This window comes from Agrilus planipennis, unplaced genomic scaffold, assembly GCF_000699045.2.
Source record: "Agrilus planipennis isolate EAB-ADULT unplaced genomic scaffold, Apla_2.0 scaffold128, whole genome shotgun sequence".
Classification (NCBI taxonomy): domain Eukaryota; kingdom Metazoa; phylum Arthropoda; class Insecta; order Coleoptera; family Buprestidae; genus Agrilus; species Agrilus planipennis.
The window spans coordinates 197160-208311 of NW_020438862.1; the positions used below are offsets into that span (position 1 = coordinate 197160).

Below are 11152 nucleotides of genomic sequence, written 5' to 3' on the forward strand. Positions count from 1 at the left end.
TCGTGCAAAGTTCCGAATTTGACAATTTACGTATATACTACATGTACATGTTATTTTATAGAAATTAATTAATAAAACCAAAATTCTTTTACGCAATTCACAAAAGTTCGTAAGTGCAAAAATAATCGTGTAAGGTATAATAACTAACTAAATATCAAGGTATTTTGTTACAATAGTTACAATATCTATACTTGTTTCACTATGACTGACTGATGGTGTAAATGTGCTAGCATCAAGTTACACATACATACAATGGCGAAACAGAACGGTAATAAATTTTACCATATAAAGTTTAGCAAATGTGCTTCTTATCGACACCTGTTTTCGCACCTACCAAGGTAGTAAAAAAAACCGATTCGAGTCGATCTCCCCATAAACAAGTTCGTTACAATGTTGTTGGGCGCATTTACCGAAACAATAATAATAGACGTAGCATAGGTGCTCGCATATAAGAAAGAGAGAGATAGGGGACAACCCGTGTTTTAAATACGACGAACAATAAAGTTCCAGAGACGAGGAGGATTCATTAGGCAAGGATGGTTCATAAAACTGGTGTTTTATGATGAACACGGCACGCTTCATATTTCATTTTGTCCTGCAGTTTTGACCCCGAGGTCAAGTCGAGGCATTTTAATACGTACGCAACTGTGCACCTAGGTACCTGTGCCTATCAAATATTAACGTTTGTCAATTATGTGTTCGCAAGCAAAAAGAAAAAAAATGTGAGAAATGCTATCAGTTTTAAATATACAAGGACAAGAAGAAGTATTACACATACAAAGTACCTTCAGATTTTTATTTGGGGTTTGGTTGAGGAGCATTCTGAGTGGTTACAATTTAAACCGATCCGACGGGATTTGAATCTTGACGAAAGTCTTGTACAAACCAAAGTGGGTGGATCGGTTTGCGAGTTTCGATGATTTAGGGAGCCAGACCATAGATTTCTTAAAGAGAAACCAGACTAACACAAGTCCCTGAAAGGGGGCAGTAGCTCTTGCAGTATTCAGGGTGGCGGAGATCGGTATGGCACTCTGATGCACAATACTGCGATGTGGAAGGCAACGAGAAACCACCACATTATGATCCCGAGTAAAACATACTGCACAAGTTAAATGATGCCGTCCTATAGGGTAAAGCACTCCGAACGTAAACTAGTCCCCATTCGGATGTCCGGGCAGCGATTACCTCGGGGGATGTCGTCAATAAGTGCAATAGGGGAAGGTGGAATATTTCTCGAGTCGGAGCGTGGAATGTTAGGACAATGAGGCAAGTAGGGAAATTGGAAAAGTTATTAGAAGTATTCGAAATGTTACAGGCGAATGATGAGGATACCGTGGATAGAGAAGGTTAGAAATGAAGAGGTATAGAAAAAATAGGAAAACTGGGAACTCTATGGAAGTCAGTATGAAATGGGCGACCTGGGTTAGTAGGACACCTTCTTAGGCATGAAGGGCTGGTCGGAGACATATTAGAGGAAGAAACGGGAGTTAGGAGTGGTAGAGGTAGACCTAAATTAGATGTTCGCAAATAGTTAAGGACGTAGGTAGTTCTAGTTTTAGGGAAATACGAAGATTAGTCTTAGGACTGACGATGATAATGAAAGTACTGTTACCTGGATAAAAATAAACACTAATTTGTAAATATCGATTTATATGCATCTATGCTTGACAATATTCTATATTTCTCAGAAGTTCGTTGAAGGTTTAACGTCTGAAGAAGCTACAATTTGGCGAAACAATGTTGTCAAGTAGGTTTAATAAGGACTGAAATTGATAAATTACTTTTTATGTTCTAACTTAATCAATAAAAAGAGTAGGTAAATGTGTGTATAACAAGTGGGTGTTATCGAAAGAAAGAAGTAAAAGCCAAGCAAAAATACAATAAAAAATAATTATTCGCTGTTTCACTTGCGTGAAAATGAATTTGTTACAATTCGGCTGGTGATAATTTTATATAAAAAATTACTATAATGCATTTGAGTATTTAGAACGTCGTGTTTTAAAAGCTACGACAAGCACAGCATTGTGCTTGCAACCACGGAACAAAGGTTTCGAGTAGAGTGAGTGAGCATTCGGAGAAGAAAGGATAGCAAATAATACGCTCGAAATAATTCTCAATATTTCTGACCTAATCCTAAATAGTTTTCAAAATTATCTACAGCCAAGCAAATATTCAGTACCTGCAGCAAATATTATACAGTAATGACCAAGACATGAAATTTTGAACAGAATAGACTACAACTTAAGGGTGAATTGATTATTAAGTTGGCAATTGACTGATTGCATATAGGCATAACAAATTAAGTTTTTTGATCATATAAAATTTCTGCAATATATTTTTTTCAAAAACTGGCATGTTGTGAAACAGCATTTTATATAAGTATGGTACAAATAGTGTATTACACACTAATGGAAAAAAGTAAGGTGTTTATTGATTTTTTCCGGTTGATTTAGGCGGGTGGGGGTGGCGTACTCTTGCCCCTAAAGTACGATTGTACCTAATTTCGGCGACGAGAAAGTGCAATGTAACGTCCTAGGTAAACAATTGTTGAAAACCACTTTGATAAATCTTAAATTTCTTACCAGGGATGGCATGTTTTCGCCTTGAAATCAGGGATAACATCGTACTTTCGTTGAGTATGATAATATAAAAATTCTTCCCCCCTTCTGAACATTCCTTCCCTAGTAAGAAACCACATTTATCTCCTTCTTAATAGGAAAATACTTTCTCAATAAACAGGAAATACAATTGACTTTGGTGCCGACAGTTCACACCTAGGAGGAAATTCTGTGCTTTCTTCGTTTGTTATACAGCATAGGTAGGTACTTATATTTTCTAATAAATTGTTATAAAGTCGGGTGTATATTGAAGAATAAACCAGTTGTACCTGACTTTTCGCAATTGCTATTGTATTGTTTCATTAAGAAAGTGTCTCACAAAAATGCACCGTTGCAACCTGAATTATTATTATTACAATAATAAAAATAGTGCTAATTAAAAAGAAAATAATACTCTAATGATAGAAAGTTCCAAAAGAAAAGAATTTAGTGCAATTACCGATTATGAATTCCTCACTTATTACTTTTTGTTGGCATTTTAATCAGAAATTCTACGAGACAAAGCAAAGTAGCTGTTTAGACTTTTATGAGTTATAGGGTTGTCAGTGGCTACTTTATCATCTACCTTCCGCGGTGGTATCGAATGACCGCATTTGTCAAGACAACGGGGGGTTACGGCTACCGCCAGTGACCACTGTCTCACGCTCTGCATGTGTGTAGATTTTCATATCTCACTGTATATACGTAGCTTGAACGTGTTAAATTAAATGTGTATTTTATAAACTACTACAGCGTATATACAGCCGATTACCAAGAAAATGAAACGTTATATGACCCTTGCGAAGTGCCAGTTCATCAGAATTACAAATTTTGTAACGCACAAAGCGAAAATAGCTTTTTCAATAATAAACGCCCTATGATTTTTAGAGACATTTTTACTGATTAACTATATGCTTAATCTGTAGCAAATTAGGTGGTCAATTCGATACTAAAAAAAAAAACAATTGGAATAGGAGAAAAAAATTATTCGATGCGATAGTCAATGAGTGATATTTTACGAAGTTAAAATTTAGGGGCGGAAGGAAAAATAAGTTAAAAATATACACAAAAAGTACACGAAGAAAATGAAAAAGGAAAATTTACCTAAATATTTAAGTGATATTTCCATTTATCGTACTAGCCCGTTGCTTCGTAAGCGAAAATAATAAAAATTACAATTTGGACCCAAACTTGTAAAAATTAAATCCCAGCAGAAATAAATTTACTAGGTATTTTAGTTGATATTACAAACTAAATTTTAATAATTAAGAAATTTGAAATAATTTTTATAAAAACACGTCANCTAATAAATTCTATTATTTCTACGGAAAATTCAATCATTTACTTTCGAAAATTGTAATTTTTACGTAGTCATAAAAATTTAGTTTTCTCCGTGTGTATAAAATAGGTATTTCGATAAGACAGGAACAGCAGTTTATGTTATTTGAAATTTTTTTACATATATTGGGTTATTGTGATGAAAGTTATTAGGATTGGGACGAGTGTAGTGACATGATAAGTGAAAGCGGAAATAGATTGAAAAATATATGTGAAAAAAAAATCTAGTAATTAACTTGATAAAATATAGATAATAAATGATTTCTGAACCTTAAAGGTAGCTAATTTTGCGAACATACTATGAAAATAAAATTACATTATTAGAAATCAATTACCGATAATAATAATGAATAAAAACGAACGAATACTTTTGCTCACAAATTGCGATCAGTTACCCCTATTTAAAAGCAGTAAAAGAGTTACATAACAAGATTCCCTCTGGGAGCATCATCGCGTGTTTCAAATCACGAAAGAACCGAGTCAAAAGTTGTCCCTCCTCCAAGATCGGTAATGATTATCATTATTAGACGAAACACACTAGCTCCGCCGCCCTAATTAGGGTCGAAGTATTCATCCCTCTATTGAAACTATTTCGCTTTCTATTATTATCATTATAATAATTAAAACGGGCCAACTGTATCCCGGACAGTTTTAATTTTGAGGGAGGTGTCGCATGAACTGAACAAAAAAAATCGATAATATTAGTGTGGACTCCTCGTACTATGTGTACAAACTTCTACTTAACCAAAGTACCACTGCCGCGTAACGGGTAAATTTTTGGTTTTAAGTAAAAGTCCCTCAGTCCTAATGACAGTGTTTATACGAAGAAAACGTGTTCCGCAAAACAAAATTGGGGATTGTCCTTCTGTTGCAAACGTGACCGTAAAAAAATGTGCGTGGCACAGTGGAAAACGTCGAAAATTACGAGTTGCAGTAGAAGGCATTGATTTTAGAAAATTATTCACACACAAACGTGTCACTTAACTACCTCTGTTTTACCTATAAACCGTTAATTAAGTGGAAAAAAAGGTACTGAAATGCATGTATGTATGTAACTGCACAGTGATCAAAATCTACCAGCATATATGCACCTAATTCTTTAAATTATATAGCGTTGCTTCTCCAGACATGCTGAGCAAATTAGATTTTTTAAATGTAGTACCTGCTTAATGAAAAACAAGCACAGAGCTATAAAAATACTGATTTAAAGTTATTTCCATCTAAATTATTTTCAGAAAATTAATAATAATTTGAGATGCATATGTAGATTTAAACAATATTTTATTTATTATATGACTTCCTGTGCTCATGATAGGAAAGAGTGGAGGTGCGTGCCCAACCAGTCTTAGGACTGACAACCTTATGATGATGATAACATCGAAATTACTAAATCGAACAAGAACTAACCATTGCCTCAAACAAAAAAATATGTAGGTACCCTCACACACATCAAATATTCAATATTTTTCCTCAAAAGTACACCTGGTAACAGAAACTTGCTATTTTTACCTTACAATGGTTATTTTAATACTAAAGAAGTTATAAACAAAAGAGATAGCTGCAGTTGATGTACTATACTCATTACCTAATTAATTGCTTATTGCAAAGAAAACTATGTAATTTTCAAATATAAAACATATTGGCATAAAAATAAACAGGCAAGTACAAGTATGTAAAACGCAAATAAACAATTTCCTTTCGTTAAAAAACCACGTAAAAGAGCACTAATACCAAGTGAAGAAAAGTACAACAAAAAACAAATCAAACAAAAACTCACCGATCAGTGAGTTGATCTCTGATCGAAGCGTTGAATCAGGATCGATGAAGAAAATTGGAAGAGATTGGTTGTTGCATCGATTGATTGTGAGAGGACTATACATTTTTCCTGGAGCAAGAAAAATTACAACATTTATAGTTGTTATTTGTTAATATTAGATTGAAACAACGAAAAGAAGAATATTCAAGTAGGTATTGTACATATTGAGTAAATCCCTCAATGCCTACAATTTTTGTTGTTTATTTGCAGTTTAAAATAACACCTACCCTAAACAACTTAGAACACAATAAAATATTGTCTTTAATAAAAAAATTAAACTAAATATATATCCACATCCACAATACTAAAAAAAGGTACCAATTTTTGTTAATTAAAAACATTATCTTCCTGTTTCACTTTATCTTATAAATTAATAACAAATACCTACTTTACTTTTAAAAGGTTATACGTATTTATAAAATCATCAACAGGCCTTACCTGTTGATTAATAATTTATTTGTTACTTTGACGACGGTCTAGTCAAATATCAATAAACCGAAGTAAATAATGCAATGTATACATATAATACACTTCGTTTTAGCAGGGCGAAACAAAAATTACACTAATTATTTTTTATTTAAATGAATTTCAATATAATTTGCCAAACGAGCGGGAATGCTAGTAGATCTCGATAACGTACCTGCAACCTAACACAGATTAGGAAAATGATTCGATTCACCTAACGTACTCGAGTGGAAAATTTTACACACGTGAAAACTAAATGTCAAAAGAAAATTTCTGTAGGCAAAATAGAAATATTGAAGTAAACTGTAATAAATACATTTAATTTAGTAGTTGTTATTGTTTTGTAATATTATAGTAGAATATTAAAAACGGTAACATTTTTAAATAAACAGCGCATACAAAATTATTACCTACATGAAAACTGTTGATCATTTCTGCAACCCCTTCTAAAGTTACAGGGTGACTTTATTAACCTCCCCGTCCTTTCTATTCAAAAAATAGCGGAGAAATGTGCTGTGCAAAACCACTGTTATCACGTCGTCACAGTTTCTCGAAAATTCTTTGTCCATTTAGAAAAACGATTCCGATTCAAACACAAACGATATAACACTATTAATTTGTCAACGAAACTAACTGTTTACGTAAATATTGTCCAATATTGCAATTAGTAATTAACACTAATAAGCCTTTTGCTTATAACAACGATATTAATTCGTCCACTCGCGTTCCTACATAGTGACGTGATTGATATCAAACCGAATGTGACCGAAGTGTCAAGGATTATTATTATCTAATAACTGTGTCTTTTTTTGCTATAGATAATATAATCGATTAAAATGTTACGTTTTAAAAATACATGTAGGTATGTATAGAAAATTAATTGTTTGGATATAATTGATGGTTTGGAGAGGCATTTTATAAGCAAATAATAAAAAAAGGCAGTTATGGGCTTGGACAGCATACAGTATGTCGCATTTTATTATCATCTTCGAAATTTATTTAATGTTGTCGTAATTTAAGCAGTCGGACGTGTGCTAACGGGCAATTAAGCGAAAAAATACGCAACGACCAGTCAAAAAATAACCATCACAACTATGGTACCTATCGCATCTTAACAAATGAGCTTTTTCGAATATTATTTATAACGGTTATGTCATAGCAATTCTAAATTAGATATTTTCAGAGTTTAGATGGGGATCTACAGGGTGTTCAAATATTCTAAGTTTCGCCTAATAATGGATTGCTAATCGTCCGATTATAATTCGTAATTGCAGAGATATCAGTGGAAATGTACTCTACATAAATAAGTCCGCCTACTGAAACAAAAATACTGAGTTTCTACCGGAGTCGACCGAATTTTTGCATCGCTTTATAAGAACCCTTAACCCTGTGATGGAATAACCCAACTTAACTGGATTGCAATGGACACTAAGTCATTTCAACCCGAGTTTTATATTTTCCAAATAGAACACAACAATTTTCGCATTCTGTATCTGTATTTTAAATAGATTTGTTAAGGCAAATCCTATCAGCATCCCGGTCTGATCCGGATTTACTAAGGCATTCTACGGAAGTCAATAAAAAATAGGCGAGATAGGTTGGTAGGACACCTTCTCAGGCATGAAGGTCTAGTCAGAGACATATTAGAGGCAGAAACAGGAGTAAAGAGGGGTAGAGGTAGACCTAGATTAGATTACTGTTCGCAAATAGTTAAGGATGTGCGCTGTTCTAGTTTTAGGGAAATGCGAAGTTTAGCTCAGGATATGAAAGAGTGGAGGTACGTGTCCAACCAGTCTTAGGACTGACGACCCTATGATGATGATGCACTTTTTTACTCCATGTCCTATTTAGACTGATGTGGCCCTAATGTGGATGTCCTATTCAAACCCTTTAACGGATGCCTGATCTATCCCTAACAATGAATGGAATGGAATCTCTTAACGCATACCTATCTAAATAAAAATTCTTAAATCTTAAATCTTTTCCAGGTCCCATTTGAAGTCAGGTATGCCAAAAAGGGTCCGTACCGCAACCCTAACAAATTTCCAGTCGGAGAGTGCACGAAATAACTCATATCTCTGATTTTAGGGCTGCAGAGACCAGAAACAAATTCTAACACTAAAATTGTCATGCTAAAATCCAGCTCGAAAATTTGGAAAAAGAATTAACCATTGAACGTTTCGAAACAAAGAGAGACCTAACTCTCACGGGCCACTGCTGACCGCATCGCATCCTGACAAATGATCCTTCTCGCGAAATATTATGCGCTAAATCATCATCGCAACGATGCGAAGATATGTACATATGTTATGCGGTGGTAAGTTTTAGTGTCATACGCTAATATATACAACAGGTACAGGGATGTGTACATGTATACACACAACATAAATGCATACATACTAAGATAGTGTTATTATAACCGAACGAAGGGCTCTCTCCGTATCAAAACTGCTTTCTTCTTAATGCTGCCCGTTCGGTCATAAATCGTATCCTAATTTAATGGACATGTCGTCGCGAATTATTTATGAATGTTTTCCGAGGGTTGTAAAACATAAGTAGCTATTAGCTGCGAGCCATTCTCTGCTGTTCGTGGATGTTTGCCATTTCTTGTACGTACACGTTTATAAATACATATATGGGTATATTTCGTCTTAACATGAGTTAAAGGTCTCCAAGGAATATTCTGATAACACTTAAATCACAATCAAGGCAACACATTATATGGAATCGGATTAACACCATCTTAAAACTTGGTTATAATTATAATAACATCGGTTATGACGACAACTATGATGTAACGAGAATTTTTAATATCCAAATCAACACTGACAACAAATTCGAATCATCATCAGAAGGTCGTCAGTCCAAAGAATAGTTGGACATGGACCTCCACTTGTTCCTAGCGTGAGCTAATCTTCGTATTTCCCTAAATCTAGAACAACCCCCCTCCTTAACTATGTGTGAACAGTAATCTAATCTAGAGAAATGCGAAGATTAGCTCTGGATAGGAAGGAGTGGAGGTAATGTCCAACCAGTTTTAGATCTGACGACTGTATGGTGATGATGATGAATTTAATCTAGGTCTGCCTCTACCCCTCTTAACTGTTACTTCTTCCTGTAATAGTCCCTCGCTAAACCATCATACCTGAGAAGGTGTCCTACCTGGCCTATTTCTTATTGACTTCGAAATATAAAGTCATATTTTTATTGCTATAAATCCTTGAAACGGTTGTATTATTGCAGGTAATACTTTGGCCAGTTGGCACTTCGGTTAACCAAAAAGCCGTCTAATACCCCTAATTGCCTTTGCTAGCATTTACGTCTACTTGTATTTGCAACTCAAGGTAAACTCCATCGTTTTTCTCAGTGGGAGCCTTACCCTTAGAGAACGCGTCCTTGGGTGGCGGATAGGGGAATGCTTACTAGCCCCCTTGGGGACTACAGAGTAGGAGGGAAACAAAATACCTCCCGCAAATTAAACAAGGCGGAGTGAAAACTGGACACACTGGAAGTAAAAGTCCATGGTTACGATGAGTGCTTAGATCGGAGTACTCATTAGCAATGGAAAAGGTCAACGATGGCGCTCAAGTCTTCCAAGACGAACACGACCTTGGTGTCAAGTGGTAAGCGACCATAAAACATATAGGCAATCCAACTATACCAATCATGATGCACAACGCAAACAAGAAAATAAGGAAAAATGTTAGAGCGTCCCCCTTTAGAGACGATGATGACAGGACTGCGATAAATGCTAAGGAGTACTCCTAAAGGAGAACACCAAATGGAGTAGGAATAATATTGAATCAATCTTTTAGCCGAAATTTTATTAAAATAACTAAGGGCAAGGTATGCATGTCAGCTGTCAGATCAGCACTGATGTACGGATGTGAATTTTGGCCGACCACAAAGATCCACTAAGTGATGTTGCGCACTATCGAAATTCAGCGGCTGAATAGTTGGAGTTACCATCCAGAAAGACGATCATTTTTACAAAATAAACAAGGTATAGTGATTATCCTGGATTTGAGAAATACATCAAATTTGATTAACAATGTGTAAATCATCATATAATTTTACCAAGCGGAAATATTTAATAATAGAGGTCTACTTTTGTAAGTAACCTGATATATTTTCCATTATCTTCCCCTTGAATTTGGAACTAAAAAACGTATCTCGAAAAAAAGTTGATTTGTTTTTTGAAACGTTTGTCTAAATTTAAAACAGTATTCATGTTTGAAATTTTTACGTGAAAACTAACAGAGCAGAGAAGCAAAATCACGTCAAGTAGTTTAAAAGAAGGCGGCAGAGAAGCAGGACGTAATTACGTCAGCAATTAGCTGCAACCCTAAATAATTATCCATTTCGTCGCCGGAGGGGGCAAGTAGCCCTGTTCGGTAATTAAGGAATATTAATTGGAACAAGAACGTCACTCGTCTGATCTCCTGGATCGCGCTTAGTTCCTTGATCTTTTACAGCTCATTTGCATCCAAGAATTAGGAAATTCATCTTCCGCCAGTTTTGTTCTAATGTCAAAGGGACGATTACTTCAATGATAAATTAAAAATCTTCCCCAGGGCGGCGAGCTCATAGAAAAGCTCATATTTTTCAGACACCTTCCTTACCGCGAGCAAGAAACTTTTCTAACGTCACGTTAACGCTAATTATAATCTTTTGCCCATTCAGCAAAATATTCCCTTGGACTCATCGTGAATTTTCCTAATACGCGCCATTTTCAAACAATATCGTATTAATGTAGTTAACGCATGTGGTGTTATAGGCGGATGATGAGAATATCGTGGGTAGAAAAGGTTAGAAATGAAGAGGTATTGGAAAGAATAGGAGAACAGAAGACTCTATGGAAGTCAATAAAAAATAGGCGAGATAGGTTGGTAGGACACCTTCTCAGGCATGAAGGTCTAGTCAGAGACATATTAGA

The 11152-nt window shown here is 35.0% G+C and overlaps 1 protein-coding gene across 9 annotated transcripts in view; it reads right to left on the reverse strand.

Annotated features, from left to right (window-relative positions):
* The window catches only part of LOC108738151, a 78099-nt gene extending 71143 nt beyond the window's left edge, over nt 1-6956 (reverse strand). For 4 of the 9 annotated variants that reach the window (XM_025973998.1, XM_025974005.1, XM_025974000.1 and 1 more), the window contains exon 1: nt 6631-6956. The gene's annotated coding sequence lies outside the window, so the exon portion shown is untranslated. Of the gene's footprint in view, nt 1-5712; nt 5821-6626 lie in introns of all 9 variants that reach the window. The other 5 variants (XM_025973989.1, XM_025974017.1, XM_025974002.1 and 2 more) reach the window with 3 other exon arrangements.
* Nucleotides 6957-11152: the final 4196 nt, after the last annotated feature.